The 15,164-nt window shown below is 37.9% G+C and overlaps 1 protein-coding gene across 1 annotated transcript in view; it reads left to right on the top strand.

The window, feature by feature from the left end:
• The first annotated feature begins 13,756 nt into the window (after positions 1-13,756).
• The window catches only part of LOC150089156 (PHD finger protein rhinoceros-like), a 327,976-nt gene continuing 326,568 nt past the window's right edge, over positions 13,757-15,164 (top strand). Inside the window, exon 1 of the mRNA XM_090389568.1 lies at positions 13,757-13,812. The gene's annotated coding sequence lies outside the window, so the exon portion shown is untranslated. The remainder of the gene's footprint in view (positions 13,813-15,164) is intronic.

Here is a 15,164-nt window from a genome sequence, read left to right as displayed (position 1 = left end):
CTCAGCCCATTTACCCAACTTATCTAGATACAGTTGGAGTAGCATACTGTCTTTACTGTCGTTAACAACTCTGCCAACCTTTTGTATCATTTGCAAACTTGGACATTAAACCTGATATACCTTCATCAATATCATTGATAAATATACAAAACAACAATGAGCCCAACACCGAACCCTCGGGAACTCCACTAATAACATTAGTCCACTTAGAGCAGTGTCCATTTATTATCAATTTCTGCCGTCTCCCACTTAAAGATCCCTTTATCCACTGCAGCAGGTTACCCTTAATGCCATACGACTCCAATTTGTACAGCAGTCTTCCATGTGCAACAGTATCAAATGCTTTCCTGAAATCCAAGTATATGATATCAAAATTATTTTTGGCATCCAGTTCCTTTGTGACCATATCATAGTATCCAATAAAATTGGTCAGACAAAACCGTTTAACAAACCCATGCTGTGCCTCAACTATTACTTCAGTTTTGTCTATTCGGGTGGGTAAAGTACAGAAGCCGATGCGCCAACAACTAACAAAAAAAAAAAAAAAAAACTTGTCTAGATGATCCCGCAATGCTTCTTTAGTTACTTGTGTCACATAGCTACTTTAATTGCAGCTCTATAGTTACTTGTGTTACCTTTTGAACCCCATTTGTGAATTAGTGATAAATTTGCATTAATTGCAGCTCTATAGTTACTTGTGTTACCTTTTGAACCCCATTTGTGAATTAGTGATAAATTTGCACCCTGAAATCCACGGGGACCTCCATTAAGTCCAAGGGAGCTCTCATAATTATGGCTAAGGCTTGCTTACTTCCTTTGCTGCCGCCTTTAATATAACTGGATAGATCCCACCACCCCAGGTGGCTTTCTTATGTTTATCTTCAACAATTTCTCCTGCACTTTACTCTCAGTTATTACAAGATTATCTTGCATACTGCCAGAGTTTAATACACCTCTGTCATTCCCCTCCCTGAATAACTGCTCATGCGTGAATGTAGATGCAAAATATTCATTTAGTTTGGTAGCTACCAGAGCAGGTTCATCAACTGTTGAACCATCGATATCAAGTGGACAAATCTGATTCATCCCCTTCTAGAGTTTACATAAGTAAAGAACTCTTTGCAAAAGATTTCTTGTAATCTGCCTTCGCCTGCCTAAACTCCTTTGTGACTTGATTACAGACTAGTTTATATCTGCCATAGACTTCTGTGTCACCTGATACTTAGGTTTTAGAAGTATCAGCGACTAAGGCCATATCGCGCCATATATACTGTATGTAAATTGCTTGTTTGGTAGATGAAAAACATCGTCTGTTTGCTGGTTGAAAAACACGAGTTTCCGGGAGAAAAACCATGTTATCCTCGCCTGAAAACTCAGCCGAGTTTTTCAGGCAAGGGACACGAACTCGAATTCAGGCCTTTTTCACCCAGTGTGGGGAGGACGCCGATTCTACCAACTGTGCTACCCACAAGGGCTCTCACGTAGGTGTCTATCCAGTTGACATTTGAATTCCTCCAATCTGTCAGCTTCAACTACACACAAAGGTATTAGTAATGGCCATATGGTGCAAAAAAGCCCAAGACTTATGCTGCACCAGCCCAAAAAAAAAAAAAAATCTATATATATAAATTTTAAAAAAAATAATAAATAGTAAGAGAAAAAGAAACAGCAACCTATGCATTTCCCTCTTCACGTAAGTAACTATCCAGCTGACCTATGTTCTCCAAACTGTCAGCCTTTGTCACCCATTAGGTAACTTTTCCCGTAATTTATAACTCGCTGGCCAAAATAAAACTTTCTGCAATCCAATCAACACATCTCTCCCCGTTACTTGAATTTATTGCTTCTAGTCCTAGAATCATTTATAACCTTGAAAATTTCATCATCATTCATTTTATTATTGCCTCTCAGAGCCTTAAACACGTCAATTAAGTCGCCTAGAAGGTATTTAGTTTCCAAGCTGTGCAACCCGCATATTCGAAGTTTTTCCTCATAAGGATGGCCTTTTGCCGATCTCACCAGGCGAGTTTCCCGCCTTTGGACCATTTCAAGAAGCTCGATGTCTTTTTTTAGGTGCGGTCTCCACGCTTGAAACAGTATAGCAAGTGTGGTCTGTCTAAGAATAGCCTTATATAATGGTATTGTGACGTCATTATCTTTACTGACAAATGTTCGATAAATCGTCGGTAAGACAGCATGGGCCTTCCTTGCAACCTGTCTACAACGCTCGGAGAACTTCATGTCTTATCGTATCGTAATTTCCATGTCCCTTTCTTCCACTACTGACTTTAGTTCAACTCCACCAAGTGTATAAGTTATTTTGGGGTTACTGTTTTCCCAAGTGTAAAACCTCGCACTTTGCGATATTAAAGCATAGCTGTCACTTTTCTGACCATCCCTCAAGTATTTCTAGGTTACTATGAAGAAGCTCTGCTTGGCAGTGAACATTAACTACTCTACTAATCTTTACATCGTCTGCAAATTTAGAAATCACGCCCTCTATCCGATCATCGATGTTATTTAAGAAAATCAAACACAACGGTGGTCCCAATACTGATCCCTGGAAAACCCCACTTCTTGCATTAAGCCAATCTGAGGAATAACCATTTATCACAACCCTCTGTCTCCTTCCCTGGAGTGATCCTGCTATCAATCTAAAGATTTTCCCCTTGATTCCAACTTGTTCCAGTTATAAAGTAATCGCTCATGTGGGACTGAGTCAAATGCTTTTTTGAAATCCAAATAAACAATGTTGAAATTATTCCCTAAATACAGCTCACGAGTGACCGTGTCAAAATAGCAAACGAGATTTGTTTAAACATGACTTTTCCTGTACAAAATCATGTTGGGTATCCTTCAGAATTCCATTTCTAATCAAATGATCCTAAATTTCACCCTTGATCATTGCCTCCACGATTTTCATACTAGTGAAGTTAGACTGACCGGTCGGTAATTTCCCACCACACTCTTAGAACTGGCCTTATGTATTGTAGATACATTGGCACTTTTCCAATCCAACAGAATCTCTTCGAGTACAGTGATGCTCCCATAATTAGTTTCCACGGTTCAATGCACTCACTTGCTGCCTCCCTTGAAATTACAGGGTGTATGCCATCAACTCCAGGAGCCTTACTCTCGTGTAGGCTCCAAAGTTTTTTCATTAAATAATCATGTGAAATTTCAATATCATTCATTACATATTTTTCAACTTCACTCCCATCATTTCTCATTGTAAAAATCGATGCAAAGTAACTCTTGAGTTCGTCTGTAATCTGCTGGGGTATCTAATACTATCTAAGGGTCCGATCTGGTTTGTCCTTCTCTTTGCATTTAAATACTCGAAGAATTCCTTAGCTCCACTTTCTTTGCTAGCGATATCTCATAATCTGCCTTTGCCAGCCTAACCTGTTCTGTGGCACTATTACAGATCAATTTGTAGATGTTACAGGCTTCAATACTTTTTATTGCTCTGTAACTTTTCCATGCCAGCTTTTTCTGCTCAAGTAATTTGACAACTTCATTATTCAACCAACTTGGAATCCTCCTCGTGGAGTATTTTGTTAATGGTATATACGCATTCAAGCCTTCCGTGATTAATGTTTTAAAGGTATACCATTTTCGACCTCTGTGAAACATCTATCCAGTTAAATAGAGGCCATGTAGCACCTTAAGCCGTCGTAATTTCTTTTCCTGAAATTATAACCCATTCCTCTGCCTTTAACTACTGCTCCCTCTCTCTTCATCGTCCACCGTACAACTCCGTGATAACTTCCTGCTACTGGCTGTACTGTTATACGTATTATGTCATCTGGTTCATGGGTGATGATCAGGTCTAAAATATTCTTTTCCCTGGTATGCTGATACAAATCAAAATCATCTAGTTCATTTAAAAATGTTGTCCCCCATGTGGACTTTTCTTCGCATTTGCTCCAATCAATTAGAGGCAAATTAAAATCACCCATCATAATATATTCATGCTTACTTGCCCATTTCATATGCATGTAGAGGCTCTCATCATAATCTTCACCCCGTAATTTGAATTTATCACCCTTAATTCTAAAATCATGACAATCAAAATTCCATACTCTTAAACCCATGTGTTTGCAATGCTCTCTAACCTCTGGAAACCACAATAGAAACTAGTGAAACTAATGAAGAACCTTCTGAAAACAGTTTAATGCGCTGGGACAGTAAACCTCTGATTTTGATACAGCTGAAATTAAAACAAACCATATGGTACCAAGCCTAGGATACTTTACCTTCAAAAATTTTTGGAACTTTTTTTGGAATGCCGTGTTCTTACTACTGTAAGTGGAACAATGAACTTTCTATCTCTACAAGAAAATTTTCAATAAATCATCAATAGGGCGATATAGGCTTTTCTTGCCGCAATTGTATACTGCTCGGAAACTTCATGTCCGACCGTACTGTAACTCTCAAATTCTTTCCTCTATAATCTTTAGTTCGGTCCCAAGTGTGGAAGCAGTTTTGGGATTCAGTTGCATTAAAACACAGCTGCCACTTTTCTGACCACCCTTGCTTACGGAAGTAATCACACAGTCCTTATTTTTAAGATAAAGAATATGAACGCCAAGGCAACTAATCTATGGGGGGGGCGACAGGGCATTGGGTCTGTAAATTGTGTATTGTGATCGATTTTCTTGTTTGGGTGGTTGGTCGTTGTAGAGTTTTAGCCGCAACAGCCGCTTAGACTATATTGCGCTGTACGGTACATTATATGTCTATAAATTCGACGGTTTAGTGTCAGACAATGTTAACTCCAAAATTGCATTTTTGTTTTGAGAAAACTTTAGTTTTTCTTTATACAAATAACAATGCATATCATGTCATAAAACTGTATATCTCTAGTAGTTTACAAGTTAGCTTGGACTAAAAGCACATTTTCAGTAAACCAAGTAAATGTCAAATGACTTTTTCTTGGTTAATTACAAAAACGTAATTAACCAAGAAAACGCTACCCACTAGGGAATTGTCCGCTTGCTGGATAAAAAAACCTGTACTGTGAGCAGCACTGGTTTATCGTCCAGTAATACTCCCTACACGTGTCTGTGCTGTGAGTCACATAATGTTCTCTGGTCCGTGGGTAATGATCAGATCTAGCATATTTTTAGTATTTTCTATATCATAGTCCCCCAGCATTTTCTATATCATGCTGATTAAAATGATAATAGTCATCTAATTTATTTAAGAAATTTGTCTTTTATGGTAAGAGTGCATTCCACTTAATAAGGGACAAATTGAAATCGTCCATAATAAGATATGCAACCTTGCTCGCCCATTCATTCTGCATGTTAGAGGCTCTAATTATATTTTTCACAATTTTCTTTTGTGAAGTAGTTCACAGATTCTGTGACGGCATGCATAAGTTTTGAATCGGGGAAAGCTTAAGGTCGCGCCAAATAAGAAGCATGACTCCCTCCCTGTCATTCTGTCTTCTCCTGAATACTGAAGCTCATCATCTCCCATTTCTCTTTGAACCCACGTCTACATTAGCCTATTACGTCAGGGTTAGTGTTACTAACCAGGAGTTCGATTTCATTTTTTTGACGACACTCCTGCCATTACTCTATACACAGTTGAGACTACATGTTCTTCTATTGTCTGTTACCTTGACACAGCCATTGCAGTTATTTAAGCTTGTTTTGCTACGATTAGCTTTTATTTGAAATATTGCTACCCTCAGCTGTTACATCAATAAAACAAAACTGTGAATTTTTTTTTTTTTTTTGGCCTGGTGCAGCATAAGCCTCAGGCTTCCTTGCAACATATGGCTATTAATAATAATAATAATAATAATAATAACATCAGGTAAACACCTATCTACGAGGGGTTTCCGAAAAGTAAGGTAACACATTTTTTTTTCTTTTTAATGGTGAAAGGGAAAGAGATGAAACGCGGTGGACAGATAGACCCGTTAATAACGTTCAAAAAAAGACAGATAGGACAGACAGACCCATTAATAACGTTGATGACAAAGAAGCAGGTGTGTTTTTGGTGCAATGAATTTAAAGCGGGCCGTGTTGGCATTAAAGATCCACATCATGGCCACAATATTCTGGGATCGCCAAGGCGTCCTGTTGGTGGATTTCTTGCCGAAGGGAGGAACAATCAATGCTCACCTTTACTGTGCAACGTTGGAATAACTGAAAGCCAACATTCGACGCAAACGACCAGAACTTCTGACAAGCGGCGTGATTTTTTTTGCACGACAACGCAACTGCACAAACACTGCCCACACCACTCGTGAGTGGTTGCGCCGTAATCGTTGGGAAATTCCATCCACCCCTACAGCCGAGACTTAGCGCCTTCAGACTTCCATTTGTTCGGCCCTCTGAAAAAACACCTTTCAGGAAAGCATTTCACAACGGATGAGGAAGGTCATCAGAAGGTGCGATGTTGGTTACTGCCTGTGGACACTGACTTCTTCAGTACTGGTATTGATAAACTGATCCGTCGTTGGGACAAGTGTATCAATAAAACTAGAGACTTCGTGGAGAAGTAGTGCATGTTCACTTATTTCTTGGTGTGTAATTTCAACTTCGTATAATTAAACATCATCGAGAGAAAAAAATGTGTTACCTTACTTTTCGGAAACTCCTCGCATATTATTCTTATGGAACCCCTAAACAGCTTTTTTGCAGAATCCTTAAGCTTCGATGTTATTTGGAAAACCATGGACCAACTTTGTTCAAATATATTTCGTTTCCACAAAACAGATTCCTTCTACCTATAAATGTGGCCAAGCTGATAAAAATTTACTCCTAAAATCTTTGCAGTTTCTAAAGTCTTTAGTCGATACACGAGGATTTCAGCAAATATACCTCTTCTATCATTTGCAGACATAATCTTTCTGTCCTAACTGGCAGCATTCTTTTCCATTGTGGGCGTATATTTATGTAGTAAATCGCCAGTCACGTGCTTTTAAAGTTATTAGTTCCCACACGAATCGAAAGCAGCCAGATTGTTATCACAGTCCGATCAAGCCCAGGTAAATGTAAAATCAGTGTGGCAAGTTGCATGGCGGTAACGTAAAGTGATGGCTTACGTTACGGGCCTAATGACTGTGGAGAATATGATAAAAATCAGTTTAGGCAACTTCGACGAGTAAGTAGTGGGGAACGCCTTATTAAGGTCAACTTTAGTTTACCTCATTTTGAGTGGAATTCGTGAAGTAATTGATCAATTACACAGTAGGATTAATTTTTTATACTACCTTGAGAACTGTTATTTATTTCAGCCCGTCACCAAAAGCACAAGAAACCCCTAATACCTTTGATTGTGTCTGCGTTACGGATTCAGGGATTATAAAAGATTTAACAGTGAAGAAACCACCGAAAGAGAGAGACCACAATGTTATGAAATGGGCAGTGGCCAAGGAAATTTCAGTACTCAAAGGTAAAGGAGATAGTTTCAATATTAAGAAAATTGCAACCTCCGATTTACTCATAATTGTGGGTTTCAGGGTCTTAGGCCATTTCACCTAAGCTGGTAATTTCTGGTCTCTAAATAAAAATGCTCTGTTGCAAATGTTGAATTTCTGGGAGCCATAAAAATATTTGTCCCATGCATAAAATGTCACAAGAGGAAGATGCCATAATGGATAAAAAAGAGGGTAAGCGAATCGTACACAGCGAAATGAGGAAGCCAGACAGTTGTTTATAGTGGCATTACCACATACAGGATCTATAAGCAGATATGTAACAATACTACAGGACAACCTGCGCGGGTAGCCAGAGTGGGACAAAGGTATTTCAGCGCCCTCTTACTAAGGATATATATATTTCTTGCCTCATTCTTCTTCTGTCTTTGGGGTCCCTTAAAGAATGGCGCCCCGGGCAAGGACCCTGCTAGCCCGTGCCTTAATCTAGCATCTAGCACTGCGGTAGCATAGTGGTATCGTCACCGGGTGGAAAAGCACTTGGTTCGAATCCCGTCGATGACGCGAGGAACTTTAATGGGCTTTTTTCACTCGGTGGATGAGTTAGTCGGTCTCAGGTGTAGATAGCAAGGTTCCCCCCCCCCCCCCCGATATTGGGGATTTTTCGTCCAGCAAAACAGGCAGATCGACCAGAGAACACACGCAATTTACAGACACGAACATGGGTGAATGTAATCAATTACGGATAACCCTAATATAATAATAATTTTTAAAAAAATTCAAATTATCGAACTAACCAAAAAATTGTTAGTTCCATATATCACCTCCAGATCCAGTTAGAATCTGGAGGTGATCCTATAGATCACGTCCACATTTTAATTGGTGAATTCGTAAAAAAATCCAGCCAGTGTTTGTCCATCATTCAAATGTTACGAATAAAGATATTCCTCGAAATATTGTTAGCATATCAAATACAGATCTCGGCAAGGGTCTACAACCATAGGTGCTTTCAGAAAATAATTCATTATGAGAATCAATTACAGTATTGTAAATTGCAACGAATATTTGTTAGTTCTGTAACGCTTTAACGATTCAGTATAAACATTACTATAATGTTAAAGAAAGAAAAGAAATATTCTAATGTGAGAGAATAACGTAGCGATTAGAAGCCATATATAAACCATAGAAATTACATTGTCATTTCTATGGTCATGACAAGTACCTTGTGCACAGTACAAAGGTTATGACCACTGTCCTTCCACACCGTGAAAAAGGAAATCGATTCGAAACAAAATAATCTTTCAGGGTTCTTTTCACTGTGGCAGGACCAGCTGGTCGCTGATGAGCGTTGCACAGTTCTTTCCAGAAGCAGTTTATCATCCAGCTGAACCATACAGTGGAGGACAAAAAAACTGCATCACTTGTCAATTTTGCAAATAATGTGTTTTGCACTGCATTGTGGATTGCAGAAATATTCGAAATGCATTTGTTAGATGGGATATATATCTCTGTGAATGAAATCCAATAAAAAGACTTTACCTGATATACCTAATTGCCATAAATATCTTCCCAAAAGGTAAAATGCGTAATTAATGGAAATATGAGAAATCATGCAAATGGCAATCATGACAACCTAACATACAATTTTATTGCATTTACCTGTACAAACTTAAATGACAAGCTAACATAATAGTATTATGTACTGTAAATCAGCAAAATAAGTCCTCAGTATTTTGTTCTTCCTCCTCAAGTTGCAATTACAGCCTTGCACCGGTCTGGCGTAGAGTTAATCAACTTCTGGATATACGGTTGCTCAATTTCGTGGTACCACATCCTTACAAAGCTCTCTTGCAGCTGAATCTTACTTGTTGGCTTCTTCTGAGCAATTTTAGACGACATTATGTACCAGCAATTTTCAAATATGCACTGTGGCCGGGCCAATCCAATACTGTAATGACAGTATTTCTGAGGCATGACTACACCTTAAGGGAGAAAAACGAGGGAAAACATTGGTGTAAGTATGTTTTAAGCCTTGTGAGACAAGAAGACAAATTCATTAAATTGCAAATAGCATAAAACTTATCAATTTTGCTGTGTGGCAAGGTGCTGAATCCTGTTGAAAATGAAGTTTTGGACGTCTGTGTGGTGATCCCTAATAACGAGCGGGTTTGACGCACTCCTCCAAGGCAGCAGTGTAGTTTTCTGCATTCACCGGTATGTTAAAAACTTAATTCGCCCCACCCCTTTGCTTGTTATACATCAGGTGCAGTCAAAAACGAGGGAAAACATTGGTGCAAGTATGTTTTAAGCCTTGTGAGACAAGAAGACAAACCCATCATTAAATCTAATAACATAAAACTTACAATTTTTGCTGTGGCAAGGTGCTGAGTTTGTGTTGTGATCACTAATAATGGGTTTCAGACACTTCTCCAAGATAGCAGTGTAGGTTTTCTGCATTCACTGTTCCGTTAATATACTTTGCCCCACCCCTTTGCTTGTTATGCATCCCTAGACCATCTGACCGCCGAGGAACTTTACAGTCGGTGTTATGCAGTCAGGATGGTATGCCTCCAATTTTTCTTTTCTGATATATCGCTTCCCATCCGAGCCATGCAGGTTGAATTTCGATTCGTCAGAAAAGGTGACGGTGTCCCATTGCTCTTTTGTCCATGGAACATGCGTTTTAGCCCAAGCAAGTCGCTTCTTCCTCATTTGTTGGGTCAACAAAGGCTTCTTGGGTAGATAGGCATGCAGACCACATTCCGAAAGCCGTCTTTGGATAGTTCGTGCACTTGTTTCCACACCAGAGGCCATCTCAAAGTCCAGTTTTAGATCAGGAGCACTAGCATGGCGATTACGAAGGCATAGCCGTTTCAAATATCGATCTTGGGAAGCGTAGTCACTCTCTTTCAGCCTGATCCAGGTCTTCTCTTCACATCACCGGTTTCATGCTTTAATTCCAGCACCCGGGATACTGGTAGTTGACTAGTGAGAGCCTATTTTATCAGCGATAGCACCTGTAGAAAGCCCTTCCTGGGACATTGCAACAGCTACACTTTTTTTTCTTGGTGTCAACTGAACATATGGAGTCATGCTTACATCTCCACAAAACAGGATACGAATGGCGTGTATACCCTGTCAACGCCATATTTATAGAAACGGCCGATGCAATACCTTGCGATTACTTTCTGATGCAATAGAAGCGTTTTTTTTATTGCGTCAGACAACGCTTCTATTGTTATCTAAGTTGAAATGTTACTTTTTTTAAGGTTGATGCAGTTAATTTTGTCCGCCACTATGTATGTGAAATTTAAGATCAAGTTATAAGGCTGCAAGTTATATTGCATGCTTGTTTTTTGATTTTTAGGTAGGACAACTAAGACCATGCAAAGTCAGCCCATGTGTCTGTAATTGCCTGAGTTCTATGGCCTCTTTTTTCTGGATGCAAAACATAAACCCCAAGTTTCTTAGAAAACTCGTTTACTCTTGTTGGAGTTCAACTGACACCGCCATGTTTTGAGAAAAACTAATAAAAGCTTGACAGAACTCGAACCTTAGCATTTTCCCTGGTGTGTGAAAGGTCGAGTTATACGACTTAAGAAAAATTGTTTTAAAATTAATTTTAACTTAACGATATTTAACCATTCGAGAAATTACTGAATTTATATGTAAAGAATGTCCTTTAGTTCAATGGATGTATCAAATGGATTATTTCTTTTCCTCTTTTGGTCGTCGCACGGAATTTTTTTTTCTGGGATGAAAAAAAAGACAATGAATATAGTGGTGGCACATGATACAAGGAAGCAAGCTTTTACAGTATCAGACAAAAAGTTATCCACATCATCTGTTTAATAATTTGTCTAATGCTTCCTTCAATTTATTTAAACCACAGATTAAATGGTTCTTATCTATTAAATGGTATTTAGCATTAGCATACGATGCAAGAAAGCAAGTTTATGCAGCATTAACCAAAAAAAAAAAAAAATAAATAAAAAAAAATAACCTCCCATTTCACTCATCTGCTTCCAAATGCTTATCCAGCTCAGCCTTAAATTTATTTAAGGCTGACTTCCATACCAGATGGCAGTTTATTCCAACGATAAATTACTGTCTGTTTGAAAGAAAACGTTGTCTTGCATCAGTTCTGTAACCATTCTTTTCCAGTTTAAAACTCATGTCCTTTTATGGGTGCGCCATTCGAGAGAAAGGATGCCATCATCATCATTTAGTTTACTCAATCCATTTAATGTTCTAAGCACTTGTCAAGCCTCCTTGCTGGTGCTTTGTTTTCAGACGCTGCAATTTGCAGAGTTGAAGTCTTTTTTGGTAAGATTCTTGATTCTCTTCTTTGGACCTATTTCAACTGATCGACATCCTTCCAAAAATTCAGCTACCAAACCTGTATGCAGCAGTAGACAGCTAAAAAAACTGTTACATTAGGGTTCTCGGAGAATAATCGTGTATATCTTGTCTATAAACCGTTTTGTGGTCGATTTGCCCATAAAAATCCCTTGCATCTATTACGAATTTCGAAATCGGACGCGTGCCTTTTCCACCCAGTGTGGAGACCATGATTATTGCCACTGGGCTACTATACGAAGACCTTGCTAAAAGAACTGTGGAACTTTTATTTTTATAGATACATGCAAAAACATGAAACAAAATTAAGTCACCCTGGTAAATTTATACAGTCGTGCGTAATCTGTACTTTGAGCGCACAAATTTCCTGCCATTGGCGAATTCAAGAGTAGAAAATCGTTCTTCTCTCCCTAAAGTTGGTTAAATTATAACAAATAGTGTACTTATCATGATATTAAGTTGCATGGTACGAATAACTTTTCGTGTTGTGTGCATTATACGATGGGTGATCATTTAATTCGCGGTATTGTGCAAGAATTTATGTTTACCGCGCGAACTTTCCATAATTGCCACTAGAGGCGTTCTCTGTGATTGCTATTAAGCAGACTGTGTACGCAGGTACTTGTCGAGCTAGTGTTGTGTGAAGAGAGTTTTTAGTCGCGTGTCACCGACGATCGTTTTGAAGCAAGTATCATGTCGGACATACAGATTAGACAGCGCTGATTCGTTATTGTGTCAAACGGGGATTAAATGAAGCAATTAAAGAGATGAATGAAGCGTATGGTAATTAGTGTCCTAGTAGGGCAGCCATATTCCGGCGTGATAGAACTTTCCCGTATGAAGTTTCTCCATCAAGACAATGCCATGCCTCATACGGCTAATATTGAGCAGGCAGACATTTTGGGGTAAGGTTTATACTTCGAATAATAGCTGCCGTAGCCGAGTGGTCAAGCATGAGAGTTTATAAGTACACGACTTTGAGTGACCAGGTGTCAAGCCCGTAACTACTAAATACGTGCTGTTTCTCCTATTTTTTCTATTTTGTGAACTTTAATGACTGTGTGGTTGTCCCCGAGTATAAACAAAAATTAATTTTTTTATACCTCGAATTTCTTTAAATAAAATAATAAACAAAAATGGCTTACGTAATCTTATCCTATAGTACACTGTCGTCTTTCTTGCAGAAGTTTCTTAAATTTTTATATTACAGATGTATTCTGTTTAACAAAAATGATCTAACATATTATTAACTTCTTTCTATCTGTAGAGATAGAAAATAATGCGCAGAGGATTTTAAAAATCTTCTTATCAGAGTTCATTTCAGTTAAATTTTCGAGTTTAAATCATTATAGAGGGCAGATCAACTCAAATTTACTATTACGACACTGGTGTATTAATTCTCAAATTTGTTCGACGTCACGTGATTTCCCTGCGTCAAACACTTTTAAAAGATTTTCATGGCGCCAAATCATTTCGATAATTGACATCGTTATTCGAAATGTTTATGTTTAGTATTTCATAGTGGCAATATCATTGATCGGGAAGTTAAAGAATAGTGAAAACACGCATTTCTGAAGCATAAAGCTATTGGCTATTATGTGAGGTGAGTGAATTTATGTTGAAGTACGTCAGCAGGAAAGCCCTTCCTTCCCAAGGAGCCAAGCACACGCAATTAGTGGACGTTCCAAATATGGCAGTCATACTGCACTGCAGCCGTACGATAAAATGAATCTGATTGTATTGATAATATTAGATGACGAATGATATCAGATAATTAAAACTACATTTCTTTGTGTTTAATTAAAGGATGTCTATTTTTCATACTATATTTGTGACGTTTATTAAATTTCTGTGATGGGAAAATGAACTTCATTTCTTGCTAGGGTTTGAGAGACATCTAGCGACAAGTTCAAATCAGAACGCTTACCTGTTTACGTTCGTTTTCTGCTACTGTTTGGCTTCTAAGATTATCTCGTGTCCTAGAATGGCCACTTCGGTGAAGAATTCAGTGTTGCTACATAGGCATTGTCATGTTGAGGAAGTATAAATGCACAGTAAGTAGACATAACTATAGATGATAAGAACACATTTGAGCTTATTAACTGATCCAGACTTCACTATATGTACACATTAAAAAACCTAAACACACAAACATGATTAGTTCAGATCAATACACCCTGAACTCACGCTGCTGTTGGCAGTAATACGTTTCTGCTTTTTTAAAAATCAGTCATCTGAAAATTGCCTCCAGTATTTTACGTAGTAATTGGCTAGAAGGAAAGAAATGAAATCTGAGCAGCAAGTTTTGGCGGGTAAAAATCGATTATGTTGATTAGATGATTGTTGCTTTCCCAAATGAATTTTACAGGCACATTTGAATCAGGTAAGAGTCATATATTGTTTCAAATCCCCCATGAACTTCTAGGATTTATTTATTCGTATAACACTAAGTATATACACAGGTACAAATATATGTGGGTGTAGTGGAAATGTCATGACAGTGGACTCAGTTAAGCATACATTTGAATTTAGCATGTTTACTAATTATGAACTGCTACTTTTACTGATTACTATGTAAAAACAATGAAGAGAGTTATAGATCATATAGGAATAAGTATTTTATTTTTAACTTGAAATGAGTGACAACTTTTATTACGTGAAACCATTTAAGCAGAAAATGTGGACTGAGCCCTAAAATATTAATGGGTAATGAATATTTAAATGGAAGTTTAAGGACCTGCCTGAGACAAATGACTATCTTTTTGTAATTATGAACATAATCATTATTACTACAAGAATTGGTTATTATTACTATATGACTTCATCTTACAGTAATAATGATTATGTTGCTAGCAGATGCAGTTGTGTTAGAAATAATACAACAAGGGATACAGTGCATTAGCAAGTAAAGTAGCCAGTAACACAACAAAAGTGTAGCAGGCCATTAAAATACAGAGTATTCTTTTACTGATCAGTATAGGGGTCCAGTTTATTTTCCCATTTGTTATGCAAATGGTGCATCTTACCACTTGATTATGCCATGTGCAAAAGTTAATTAGGTCTGAAAGACAGGATCCCTTGAAAGTTCAGATTTTAGAAAATAATGACAATGCAGTTATAAAGATAAATGTGGAAGACATTGGTTGCGCTTGATATTAAAATAAAGATTATTTAAAAATGATGTTTTTTAAAGTACAGAGATATGAAACTAATTCTGATTTTCAGTGGGCGACTTCATGAAACAGTTGTTAGTTATCTTACTTATTTGAATGAATCAACAAATGGTAGAAATTGAGATGTGGCAAAACTGTGGAAAGACAAGCTAGAGGGGGTTTTACATGGTTTAAGGTCAGTGTTAAAATGAGTTGAAACTGAAGCTAACATGTGTGCTGAAGTTAAAAACATT

The sequence above is a fragment of the Mastigoproctus giganteus genome, chromosome 2 (genome assembly GCF_048544385.1).
Source record: "Mastigoproctus giganteus isolate SK-2022 chromosome 2, ASM4854438v1, whole genome shotgun sequence".
NCBI classification, from domain to species: domain Eukaryota; kingdom Metazoa; phylum Arthropoda; class Arachnida; order Uropygi; family Thelyphonidae; genus Mastigoproctus; species Mastigoproctus giganteus.
The sequence above is the reverse complement of the archived record's forward strand: the minus strand, read 5'-3'. Positions and strand labels throughout refer to the sequence as shown.